At 43.8% G+C, this 13,574-nt stretch overlaps 1 protein-coding gene across 1 annotated transcript in view; it reads left to right on the top strand.

Annotated features, from left to right (window-relative positions):
* Window positions 1-13,574, top strand: part of XYLT1 (xylosyltransferase 1) — a 318,277-nt gene that overhangs the window by 69,922 nt on the left and 234,781 nt on the right. The window lies entirely within an intron of this gene.

Here is a 13,574-nt window from a genome sequence, read left to right on the forward strand (position 1 = left end):
GCCGAGGGAGGTGGGGGGTAGCTAATATCCCCATTTTTCAAGGCAGGAGAATGAGGCAGCGAGATGCCCTCAGGTAGTCTAGTAAGGTAGTGTCAGTGCTGGGAGAGACCCTGCAAGTGTTCCTCTTTCTGTCTGCACCTCCAGGTCCTCAGCCCCCTTATGGAAGTAGAATCTCCCAGGACAGATTGGTTTGTGCTCAGAGATGTTCTAATGAGTGTGTCCCTGCACATTAAGAATGGCGAAGAGGAATCTAGGTGTTGAGCTTTTAGAGGTGCTTCAGTATGTGCTAACTACTGGGGGGTCGGTTGTGGTCACACCTGGCATTGGGCACACCTGGCTTTGGCACATCCTGGACCCTTTTTGTTTCCCTTCCTCTGCTCCCAAAAAGGTATCTTTTGGTGCATTTGCCATCCTCCCTGCATGGCTGGTCTGTGTCCTCCTTAAGGCAAAGATCCTACCTTTGATAATCTAACCTCAGCGTCCGATTCCTACACTTTGGCCTGAATATTAATTTTGTCATCTACTCACTGTGGGTGAGTTACCTCCCTCTCTTAGCCTCAGTTTCCCCATCTATAAAATGATGATAACAATTACACCTGCTTTACTGGGTTAGTGTGAATATTAGATAAAGTAATGCATGTCACATGGTCAATAGTGCCTGGTACATTACAAGTGCTTACTGCATTTAATAAATTATCAATGCTTTTATAGTAGGGGCTTAAAAATATTCATGCTGGATTACTGCTGTAAACTGGTTCATGGATGCAGATGCACCCTCTTTAATGCAATTGACATGCAACTGAAATATTGCGTAGGAATCAGGTTCCTTGAAATGGAATTGTTTCTCCTGTTGATATCTATTATAATTTTAAAGAAAACATAAACACGTTTTCATTTCTGCCTGGGCCTAATCGGGCTTTGCTCTAAGTTGCTGGGCCCCTCCACCTCTCCATCAAGTATTTAGTAATCCATAAACAAGGCTTAAGCTGCTATTTAAAGCAACTCTGCTGTTAATCCTTTTGTAAAAGCAAATCCTTTTGGAATGTGAATAATGCCCCCTCCACTCTCTTTTGTGTCCATTGTATAAATTCGGGTTTTCCAGTTTTATTTCTTTTTAAGGTCACATCATTTATAGACTGAGAGTTGGAGGTTTAAAACTGGAAGATGGATGGCATCTTAGTGTCTGGCCCAACATTTTCACTTAAAAAATGGGAGATGGGGGCCTGGGTGGGACTTTTCACATCTGAATTGTGCCAAAGCTCAGCCTGTATCTCCAAAAGTGTTTTTTAGCTGTTACATAAATGACATTTTTTCTTTTAATTTTCATATATTTATTTTAACATGGCGAGTTGTACTGTTTTTTTCCATAAATAATAGTAATACAAATAATAATCTAATTGAATTTACTCTGTGCCACGCACTTGACATGAATTAACTTTACATGTTTTAACTCATTTACCCTTTAACAACCTCTGTATGCAGTTGGATCATCAGTCCTGTTTTACAGATGAGGAAACTGAGGCACAAACGGCTTGATTTACTTGTCCAACGTCACACTGCTAATAAGTGATGGTTGGCTCTAAAGCTCATCAATTACAGGTGTCTCTCTATTGCCCAGATACATTGTCATCAAGTCTTTTCAAATAGATGTATTTTAATAAAAAATGAGAGTTAGTTGAAGACAATATTGAGTTACTATACAGGGAATAGAGAAATATGGCCAAAGTCATGAAACTATTGTATCAGCACTGGAAGTTTGGAAACATCACAGGATACTATGTGTTGTGTCAAAGATGCATTGCAAATTTTCAGAAGGGCCTATTTGGTGCCAGGTGCTGTGCGAGGCACCAGAAACAGACAACTGTTTGGAAACAGACCAAATCATACAAGGCCACTGCCTTCATGGAGTGTATAATCTAGTGGAAGAGAAACAGCACCCCAGAGACCAAGTAATAAGATATTGCAGCTCGTGCTCAGGGGAGCAGATGGTGGAGTGTGCATGTGTGCTTGTTAGTGTGCTCATGTGTATATTTGTGCATACATGTGTATGCATGCCCATGTGCTCTTGTGTATACATGTGTGCCCATTTGCATGCATGTGTGTACATGTGTGGATGCTTATGTGTTCGTGTGTGTGTGTGTGTGTTTGTGTGTGTGTGTGTGTGTGTGTGCGCGCGCGCACGCATGTGGGTACAAGCTAGTGTGCTCATGTACATGTGCATTTGTGTTGTGGGCATGTGTGTACGTGTATGCACGCTCGTGTGTGTGTGTTATGGGAATGAGCAGGGAGTAGGGGCCTACTTTTACTAGGTTAATCTCTATCACCTCTATGAAGAGGTGACACTTCAGAAAAGACATGAAGGTGAGTGACATGAGCAAGTTTCTTTCTTCATCGGTTCATTTCTCTTCACCCCATCATCTCCTCTTTGAAAGTACAGGTAGAGAACATTCAGGCCCAGGTCTTCAGGCAGGTCCTACACTGTTGAAGGACTCTGCATTGCCTAAAATTAGGGATTCTTCTGGGCCTGATGCTGAGAAAAGGACAGCACCACCTGACACCCCTCTGTCAGGTGTAGATTGATGTGCTCTTCCACGAGTGATTTATTTTTAGCTTTTGCCGTGAGAGAGGCAGCGATGACATGGTTAGTTTATTATTAAACAGAACCATTTATTCATCCGTGTCTTTACATACTGGTGATGTCAAAGAGAAGTCAGATGGGTTTAGAGCAGAGATTTCAGATTTTTACTCACACTTGAAGCTGTTCCCTGCCTTTAGCTAACCACTTTACTAAATGAAACAGCCTATTTCTGGCCAAATCCCTTCCATGGAGCAGGAGTCACAACGTTAGATGCCTTTCTATGCAGGGCAGATGGAGAGAAGAAGTGTGGTGGCCACACAGGGGTGGGAGTGCCCATACCCCATCTGAACTAGGCATTTGCTTCTTAGCTCTGGTCAATTCCAAATTCAGACCCAGTGTGGCCAGATCCAATTTTTCAAGGAAGGTTGGACATCCAGAATTGAAATGCATAGTCTTCCTGACTTTGAAATATTGGCTACTAATTGAACATTTTAAAAACACTTTGCAAACCAAAACAAAATATATCTGAGAGCCACATTCAGCTAGTGGGTGACTAGTCCGTGACCTCTTTTTTGAAGGCCCCCGAAAACCAGGTCTGTCCAGCTGAGACAGAATGGGCCCAGATCTTTCAGAACTTGGTGGGAAGTAAAGGGATAAAAATTGGCAAAATCACCTCTTTTTCCTGAGATTGGTTGTACAGTGCCGCCGCCTTCACTGTGATCTGCTTTCATTCATATAGGTTGGGCCAGAGCTGGCTAGTCCTTGAGGTCTGCCCCGACAAGCTCTGATGCCTAAGCCACTCTTTTAGGTGGCTTGCCAATGTTCGCAGACATTCATTCTCTAACTGCTTTGTCTGAGCCAGAGGCTTCATGCCGAGTGCTTTACATCCATTATTAGCTTCGGGGATCCTTACAGCAATCCCCAGAGGTAGAGCCTAATGCTATCTCTACCTCACGGATGGGAACTGTGGGCTCCAAGAGGTTAGGATCTTGCTTAGGGTCATACAACTAGAAAGTAACTCAGTTGGAACACACCCCCTGGCCTGTCTCCAGGTCCTGAGACATTGAAAGATACTCACTACTCTCTCCCTTTGACATAAGCCAGTTCTTAATTCAACTCTTATAATGTAAATGTTCCTTTTATGTACATCATTCATCTCACCATTGTCATTCACAGTCAACATGTGCTGTGCAAGGACCATATGTCAGACACCCTTTTTGGTGCCAAGAAAACAGGGGTGGGTAAGACCCAGCCCCTGCCACCTGGAATCTGTAATCTTACAATGGAGTGAGGGAGATGTACTTAGAAAGAAGTAATTACTAGATACGGTGCGGGGTGCTGGTCGTGGTGACTGCAGCCAGCTAGCCAAGGAGGGAGTGGTCTACTTATCCGTGGGAGGTCAGGAAAGGTTTTGAAGAAGTCTGAGTTGAGCTGGGGAGGAGAACTATGCATTCTCCAGGCAGGTGGGAGGAGAAGCAATTCCTAGCAGAGGGAATAGGCCCTGCAGAAGCAAGAGGAGGGCTTTGAGCTTCGCTGTATCTCCTGTGCTTGCCCCGGTGACTGTGGTGTAGAAGGAACTGCCTGTCCCTGCCCCTGGTATCCTGCCTGCATCTTTCTCAACACTTTCCAGGGGAAACTTGGTTTTTGTCCTTCCACCAAAATGAAAGCAACAAGCCCCCAGCTTGTTGCAATTGAGCAGATGGGTCTCAGGGCAGGCAGGCAAGAAGCTATGGTTTTGTCTTGGGAGGCAGGATTGGACAGTGGTTCGGAACTTGTCTTTTGCAATCAGACCACCTGGGCTCAAATCCTGCCTTTGCCAATGACTGTGACCTAGAGTATGTTGCTTCATTTCTCTGAGCCTCAGTTTCCTCACCTGGGAAATGTGGATGAGAGCAACTCCCACCTGGGGTCTCTAGGAAGTAATGTATTTAAAGCACCTTGCACATGACCTCTCATATAGGAAATGCTCATACGGCAACTGTTGCCACCAGGGTCATGTGCGTGGGTGTCCACTCAACCCTCAGCACCCTGGTTGGCTCGCAAGTGGGTAGGGGCATGCAGGGCAGTCAGACCGACTCCTCCATGGTGCTAAGTTCATCTCCCACAGCTGTGTTGGCTGCAGTCTCAGCAGCCTGCCCTGGGTTCTGAGAAGCCAACCTTCCCTCCGGGCTATACTCTGTAGACCTGGCAAGACTGTGAGATCCCTTACATCTGCGCTAACACCACATTCACTCTACATGTGGTATTTACATTTGAATTAACTCAAAGGACATAGAGGTAGGAATTTGTTCCTCATTTGCACCTGCCACATTTCAAGTGGTCAGCAGCGACGTGTGGCTAGTGGGTTCCATATTAGACGGTGCAGATAGAGGACATCCCCATCATCGCAGAAAGTTTTATGCGCTAGCACTGCCTTAGACAATCCCTGGGACCTTAAAGCGTCTCGTGCTGAAACTGGCCCTCGGTGGAGCTCTCTGTGTGCCTGTGATGATGGGGTGATCATGCCTGCCCACCCCAGAGAGATGAAAATGCTTGGAGACTGGCATCTTTACTTCTCCCTTTTTACAGCCTTTTGGCTCAAAGTGACCTCTGTTGCTGTGACTCTGGCCTAGAGAGTGCCTAGCGCATAGTAGGTGGTTAGTAATGATTGAGGCATGGCGGATAAGAGCATGGACTCTGGAAAAACCCAGCCCTGGTTCAAATTCTGGAAGAATGGCTTCTCTGTGCCTCAGTTTCCTCATCTGCCTAATGGGAAAAACACCAGTGATTGCTTTATAGGTTTGTTGTGAGGATTAAATGAGATACAATTTATAGAGAACTAAGCATACTTCCTGGCACATAGTAAGAGCTCTGTAAATGATAACTGTTGTCATTATTAGTCGAGCAAATAAATTAATTCCTGGAAGTCTTAGGTTCTCCTTCTCTAGTATTTTCCTGGACTTAGAACCATACTTTCATAGACTGTCAAAGCTAGAACGTTAGAAATTTTCTAATCTGCCCCCCTCATTTCATTTTATAATTTTAAAGTGATCTTTTTTTTAAATTCTTTTTTTTAGTTGAATAGCATTAAATAATTTTTTTTTTTTGACCGGTAAGGGGATTGCAACCCTCAGCACGGTGTTGTCTGCACCACGCTCAGCCAGCGAGCGCACCAGCCATCCCTATATAGGATCCAAACCCGCGGCCTCAGCGCTACCAGCGCCGCCCTCTCCCGAGTGAGCCACGGGGCTGGCCCAATTTTTAAAAAAATTTTTGTCATCCAGTTTAGCATTATTGAGGTAGAATTGACTTGTGATGAGTTGTACATATTTAAAGTATACAATTTGATGAGTTTTGATATATGTATCTCCCGGTGACACCATCACTCCAATAATTGAATAATGAACATCACCCCTAGAATTTCCTTTGTCCCTTTGTAGTATCCACATCTCCCCACACGTCCTATTCACAGGCCACCGCTGATGTGCTCTATGACGTTATAGATTGGTTTACATGTTCTAGAGTTTCATATAGATGGAATTTTAGAGTATGTGCTCTTTTTGGTTGGTTTCTTTTAAACTCAGCATACTTATTTTCAAATTTAACAATACAGATGAATCAATCATCAATAATTCGTTCCTTTTTATTGCCAAGTAAGATTCCATTATATGGATGGACTATCACCTGTTTTTTCTTTCACATTTGTAAATTCAGGTTGTAAATTACAGGGAAAGTTTACAAAAGAAAACAAAAGCTGCCCATAATTCCCTTGCCCCAATAATCTGTAATGCATTTGCTTTTGATTAAAATGTCCTACAGTTAAGTAAAATCTTTGCACCGTTTCAAAGTCAAATCTACAAAACGAGAGATTTGGAGAATTCTTTCCATACCTGCCGTCTCTATCTTTTTCCCTCCCTTTACCCATAAGTACCTATTTTTATTGGTTTTTTATCTTTCCATTTTTTGTCTTTCTTTTTTATTGTGGTGTAATACACATCACATAAAACGTATTGTTTTAACCATTTTTAAATGTACAGTTCTGTGCCATTAAGTACATTACATGGCTGTGCAACCATCACCGTCCACCCCCAGAACTTGTTCATCTTCCCAAACTGGAACTCTGTCACCATTAAACTACAGATCCCCATTCAACTCCCACCTCACCCCCAGCCCCTGGCAACCACCATTCTACTTACTGTCTCTATGAATTTGACTGTTCTAGGTATTTCACATAGTGAAAGTTTACAATATTTCTCCTTTTGCATCTGGCTTATTTTACTTAGTCTGCCTTCAAAGATCATCCGTATTGTCAGAATTTTCTTCCTTTTTAAGGCTGGCCAGTCCATTGTACGTGGTAGGTACTATGTTTCGTTTATCCATCCAGTCCTCTTGGATGGACACTTGGGTTGCTTCCCATTATGAATTATGTGCTATGAACGTGGGTGTGCAAATACCTATTCAAGCCCCTGCTCTCAGTTCTTCTGAGTATGTACCCAAAAGTGAAATTGTTGGATTATATGGTATTCCATGTTTAATTTTTTGAGAAATCATCATATTATCCTTCCATTTTTTTCTAATTTTATTTTATTGGTTATGCTTATTCATGAGGTACAAAGTTGACCATCACCACTTGTGCCCAAGATATGACAGCCAGATCAATACTATCAGCACACCCATTACCATAAATTGTGATTATTCCCCGTGTAGTGTCCCCCGCCCGATTAATCCCTGATCTCTCTCCCCCATTCCTGCCCTTTCTGCAACCCTAGGTATGCTCTCTCCCTCTGCAAGTCCAATGCACCACAGTGGTCTTTCTTCTTTCTCTCTTAGCTCCCACTTATGAGTGAGGACATGTGGTATGTTTCCCTCTGTGCCTGGCTTATTTCACTTAACTTTCTCTAAGTTCATCCATGTTGCTGCAAATGGCAGAATTTCATTGTTTTTATGGTAGAGTAGTATTCCATTGTGTATATATACTACATTTTCCTTATCCAGTCGTCCATTGATGGACATTTAGGTTGGTTCCATGTCTTGGCTATTGTAAATAGTGCTGTAGTGAACATGGGAGTGCAGGTATCCCTTCAACATGATGATTTCCATTTCTTTGGGTATGTACCTAGAAGTGGGATTGCTGGATTGTATGGTAGATCTATCTGTAGTTGTCTGAGAAACCGCCGTACTGTTTTCCATAGTGGTTGTACTAATTTATAGTTCCACCAACAGTGTAGGAGTGTTCCCTTCTCTATATATCCCTGTCAGCATTTGTTATTCTCCATCTTTTTTATTATAGCCAGTCTACTTTTAAGTGACATTTGCTTCTTACATATAAGGATTGTAAACATGTGACAAAAAAAGTCACCCATGAGAGAATGATATAAAATAAGGAGAATTCTCTCTTCCACCTCTTCCAGTCTCTCTTAAAAGAAATCATTGAGAGCAATTTCTTGTATATCCTTCCAAGGAGGAAATACCAACATTTTCAAGTGTGTTGAGAGTGTGTGGTGTCTTGAGAGTGTGTGGTTGTAAGTGTGTGTGTATGTGTGTGTGTGTGCGTGTGTGTGTGTGATTGAGTCATGTTCCTCATTTCATAGATGGGGAAACTGAGAGCCTACACTGGCTCCTTGCCACTCCCCAGGATGACATGAGCTTCAGAAGACACCAAGGTTCAGAATTCATGGTAGCCCCTGCTGTACAGATGACTGCTCTGCACACCCAGCCACCCCAGGATCCGCCTAGGGGCCTGGCTGGTCTCCCTCCAGCCCCACCCACCTACCGCACCCTGTCTAATTATCTCTCCCACACCCTCCCTGGGACAAACTCCCATTTTCATGCAGTAATCATTTGCTCAGAAGCCTTGGTGTGTCCTGCCCAAACAGTGCTGGCCACAGGGCTTTTCCACGTCTCATCCAGCCTCCTTGATTTAAAGCCTCCTGTAGATAGTTGCAGGTTAAGTTAGAAATTAGCCATTTGGGCTGAGTTTTGGAGAAGCTGCTGCCCAGTGGGAACTCTTGAGTGTTTTCTTCTATATATAGTGTTTATAGTGAGCTACCTGAAGTTAGCAGGTCTTATTTTAGGAGGTGGCTCCTTAGAGCAGGGTATAGAGGGTTGGGCTGCTCGCCCAGAGGCGCGTTTGAAAGATCGCTAGAGCTGACATCCTGCAGGAAGACAGTTCTGGGAGACTGCACTTTTGCCTGCATTCTCCTTTGTTTATGGCAACAATCCTGAGAGGTGGTTGGGACGGAATTATACCCATTTAACAGATGAAGCAGTGAAGCCTCAATAACTTTGCAAAGTGGTTGTGATAAGACTGAGATAGGATAGAGGTTTTTTGATTCCTTGCTTCATATCCCTTGTAGTAAAAAAAAATAAGTTCCTTGAAGTATTCTGTGCATGGAAAAATATTAGCCAAGTAGGAGCTGGTGTGAGCTTTAAACTGAAATTAATAGGACACTGTGTAAAGAGTTTGGACTTTAGAGTCAAACCTAGGCTCAGATCCTCTTACTAGGTCTGTGACACTGGACCAGTAATTTTCCTTTTTCTTAGCCTCAGTCTTCTCAGCTGTGAACTGGGCATCTTTGCCTTACAGTGCTGTCATGAGGGCGGAAGTGAGAATTAAAGAGAGTTAAGACCAATAAAGTACCTGACACATAATAGATCCTTAATAAATGGCAGCCATGATTGCTTTATTTGAAGGAAAGGAAGCCTTCAGCAATATCTTCCTAGAAATTATCTCAGTTAGAAGGAGACAGCTTGCTGGAATACTAGCTAGGATTTTAGGTTCAATTATGCAGGCATGTATAAAAGGTCTACCATTGACTGGTGACCTGGCAGAAGGAAACCTCAGTTTCCCTGTAAGGGCCTGGCCTCTTTGAGCAAATCCAACAGATGTAATCAATATTGAAACAAACACACACCCATTTGGTATGGGAGCTGCATTATCTCTCTCTTTCATGCACACGCACACATTGTCTCTCCAACATCGATGCTATTTGTTGTTTTAAATTTTATTGGAAGTGGAATCATCTTCAAAATTGCCGGCCAAATAATTGTTGATGCTGGTTCATTTGTTGAACATTTATAGTGTCAGCTGTTATGCCATGCTCAGCCAGGGAAGGGAGAACCCCTAACATGGGGTGTACATGTTTGGCCTATTCCAATTCAACTCTGGAGGAAGAAGCAAAGGAGGCAAAGAACAAAGCAAACAGCCTTAGTATCTTCTCTGTTCTGCTGATCCTCAGATTTTCTGTCTGTACAATGGGCACAGCTGGATTGAATGGTCTCTAAGTTCCTTGTGGCTCTTTGATGCTGGAACTCAGCAGAGCTAAAGAATTTCTTTTCCTTCTGTTGAAGCCCAGCAGGCTGATCCAGAACTGCCCGTTCACCCTCTCCCTTCTAGATGAGATGGTCCCTGCGTGAATTGGGATGCTCGGGTGCTCAAAACTCGCAGGCATCACATGGTTAAGCCAGAAATAGAAAATAAGTCATGCCTGGGTTTGGGGGACTCCCTGACGATTCTGATTATCTTTGGAACGGGGAGTTTATGAGAGGGTGGACCAAGGGCCTGGGATTGTAGCTTCCATTCCACGGAAGGCACAGTTGGCCAGCCTTCCTGAGCAGAATGTGTGTGCGTGTTGCGTGGGGGAGGGCAGATGTTAGGAGCTTTGGAGGGGACAACAAGCCAGTTAAGGGGTTCTCAAAGTCTGGGAGCCAAGCAAGCTGGCTGTCCTGCCAGGCAAGGAACCTGGACTCATTGTCCACTCCTGCGAAGGGAAGGTTCTCCCACAGGGACAATGGGAACACTGCTGCCATGTCTAGCTGAGGATGGGGCTGGCCAGCGGGCCTCAGGAAGCCTCCCCAACAGGCTAAGCTTCTCTCATTGATGTCTCCAGGAGGTCTCCGGGAATCCCCTTGCCCCCGACAGTTACGTCTGGGTGAAACGTAATTTAAAAGCCTCATTCTCTTGTAGGGGAGCAGAATAGAGAAAGTGTGTCTTTCCCCTGTCTCCCACTGTACCCTCTAGGTATCCCCATTATGGCATTTATTTTAGATGGTTAAAATAAAAAGTTAGGAGGAGAGTGGGAGGAGGAAGAGGATATCATTTATTTGGCACCTACAATGTATTTAACACCCATTGTCTTACTAATTCCTTATAATGACTACATCATGTACATACTATGATTGTATCATTATCCTTGTTTTATAAGTGAGGAAATGGAATTACAGAGTTTAAATCCATTGCCTGAGATCCCACAGCTAGTCCTTGCCAAAACCCTGGGCCTTCAGTCCCTATTACACACCTTCCCGTGGTAATGATTCTCATCTCTGACACCTGGCTGGCTGGTATGCGCCTCAGGTCGGGGGTGTTCCTTGTTCATTATCTGATACCCATTCTTTACAAGAAAAGTCACCAAGTCCCTGCATTTGGTCCCACAGATGCAATTGTGAGCAAAGCAGAGATCACCCCACACTTCTGAGCACTGGTGTCTAGTGTGAGGGGGCTGGTAGTGTGGGGATGAGCTCAGAGGACATGGGTCTGATGTATGTGGCTGTACGCTGGGTTGGCTGTGGTGGCCTCTTTATCCTGCCTCTGTCACTTTAGATGGGTTTCTCAACCACAACCTGTTGATGTTTGGGGCTGGATAGTTCTTTGTTAGGGGAACTGTCCTGTGCATTGCAGACTGTTGAGAAGCATCTTTGGTCACCACCCCCAAAATGCCAGAAGCATCCTCCCCTTCAAGTTATGACACTGAACACATGTGCTCTGGACATTGTCATATGCCCCCTGGGGGATAAAATCACCCTGGTTGAGAGCTACTGATCTGGGTCATAAAAGCACAGTAGGACAGGCCCCTCAAAGTCCATGGCGGCACTGGTCCAGTGCCACTCTTCTTCCTCTGTGAACTGGTGTGTAGTCCAGGTCAGGGTTTAGCGTAGAGTGTGGCACAGTGAAAGCTCTTAGTCATCAACACTGATGGTAACAGTCTGGTGCAGTGATGACTGTCTCTCCTCCCCCCATGCACACACTTTGCAGGGACACTGTGGCTCCAGCTATTCAAGTCTATGCCTTCAGATGTGATGCCCCAGGGCATGGCATTTGAAGGTGAGGTTCATGAAATCCTTTTTATCTGAAGCATGGAAATTCGGTGCCAGGCTGCCTCTGCCAACAGCAGACCATACAGCAGGCCGGTGGGATTTACTGGAGGGATGTGAGGTCCCCAGGGCATGTTCCAGGCCTATCTGGAGCATGGGCTGTCCTTGAACACTGAGCTTGACCAGCCTCAGCACAACTTACTGTATTTCTGATTTTGTAATTGGACAGAGAACCTTGTAAGTCAACATCCACTGCAAATCCAGCTTCATATAAGACTCAGAGTGATTTGTTTTTCCAAACCTCTAGTATAATCTGTCCTGTCTATTTTAAAAAGAAAAAGTTACCATGAACAGGAAAACAACAAAAATCTTAAAAAGTCCTGCATTGATGGTGGAAGTGGGGGTAGGAGTTGCCTGGTGGTTTGTTTGAGAAGCAGGTAAGATCGGGTTAACAGTGTAGGCACTGGAGCCAGAGTGTCTTTTTTGAAGTTGAGACTTTGCACTTCCTGGCTAGGAGATGTTGGGTGAGTTATTAGCTAATCCGAGCTTAAGATTTTTCCGTTTCTAAAACAGGACTTGAATAGTACCTACCTCATAAAGATGTTGTAAGGACTAAATGAGTTAATGCTTGTATTAGTCCGTTTCTGTTGCTTACAACAAAGTACTTGGAACTGGGTAATTTATAAGTAAATGAAATTTATTGCTTACAGTTTCAGAGGCTAGGAGTCCATAGTTCAGGGAACATATCTGGTGAGGGTCTTGCTGGTGGCAACAGTGATGCAGGGAATCACATTGTGAAAAATGGTGGAGCAGAGAGCTTGAAGGAGTGAGCACAGAGACCAATGTCCTCATTCACTTTCTTTTTAAAGCCCCCAGAACCACGCCCCTGACCGCTATTATTAATCCATTCACTACTGCATGGTCCTACCATCTAATCACTTCTTCAAGGCCTCACCTTTCAATTACCATAATAGGATTTCCCACCCTCTTAACAGTCACAGTGGGGGCCAAGTTTCTAATACATAAGATTTGGGGGACACAATTTGAGCTTCAGTGAGTTTTGGGGGGACATAATTCAATCCACTACAATGCTTATAAAGGACTTTAAACAGTGCCCAGTACATAATAAGGGCCCCAGAATTGTTAGCTGTTATTATAGGATTTGGAATCACACAGAGTAGGAATTGAACCTCAGTCCCCAGTCCGTACCTGCTATGTGATGTTAACAAGTGTCTTTACCTCTCTAAGCCTGTGTCTTCTTTATATTAATACCTGTGGTTGTAGTGGGTAGAATGACCAATATCTTGACAAACTAGTCACCCTAGTTTGTCTGGGGGGGTTTCTGAATATTGCATGTTCTCAGTCCCAGGCAAACTGAGATGGTTGATCACATCAGTTTTGGGGTTGAAATAAACCAGAGCACCTACACGTAGTAGGTGTTAGTAAATGGGAGCTTGCAGGAAGTAGTACATACAGTTTGGATTTGTGGGGAGGAAGGTGGTAGTGGGGGAGATGTTTTAGTTATTTTTTTGTCAACCTACAAATGCCCGGGCCATTTTCCTAAGCCACAGAATTCAGAGTTGCAAATTGATATTTGTCTAACCTAGATTAATTTTTTTTTTTTGGTCTTTTTTAGACAGAAGAAAGATACTTTACCAGATTTTAATATGCTGCAACATATCACCTCGTGATTTCCTCACAGTCTCTAACAATAATGAGGATTGGATAATTTATAAAGCTTGGCAGGTAGTAGCAACCTTTGCCTTAGACCATGTGGGAAGTGTGATAATCCCTAAAAATGGGAAATTATTTAGAACTCATCTTGAAAATCTTCACGTGCTGGTTCACTGAGTTGGTTTTGAGAGGTCCCTTTGGATCAGATCTTGTAAAATCCAAGTAAATATAATTGAGCTAGTAGGAGTGGAAG

The sequence above is a fragment of the Cynocephalus volans genome, chromosome 6 (assembly GCF_027409185.1).
Source record: "Cynocephalus volans isolate mCynVol1 chromosome 6, mCynVol1.pri, whole genome shotgun sequence".
Lineage (NCBI taxonomy): Eukaryota > Metazoa > Chordata > Mammalia > Dermoptera > Cynocephalidae > Cynocephalus > Cynocephalus volans.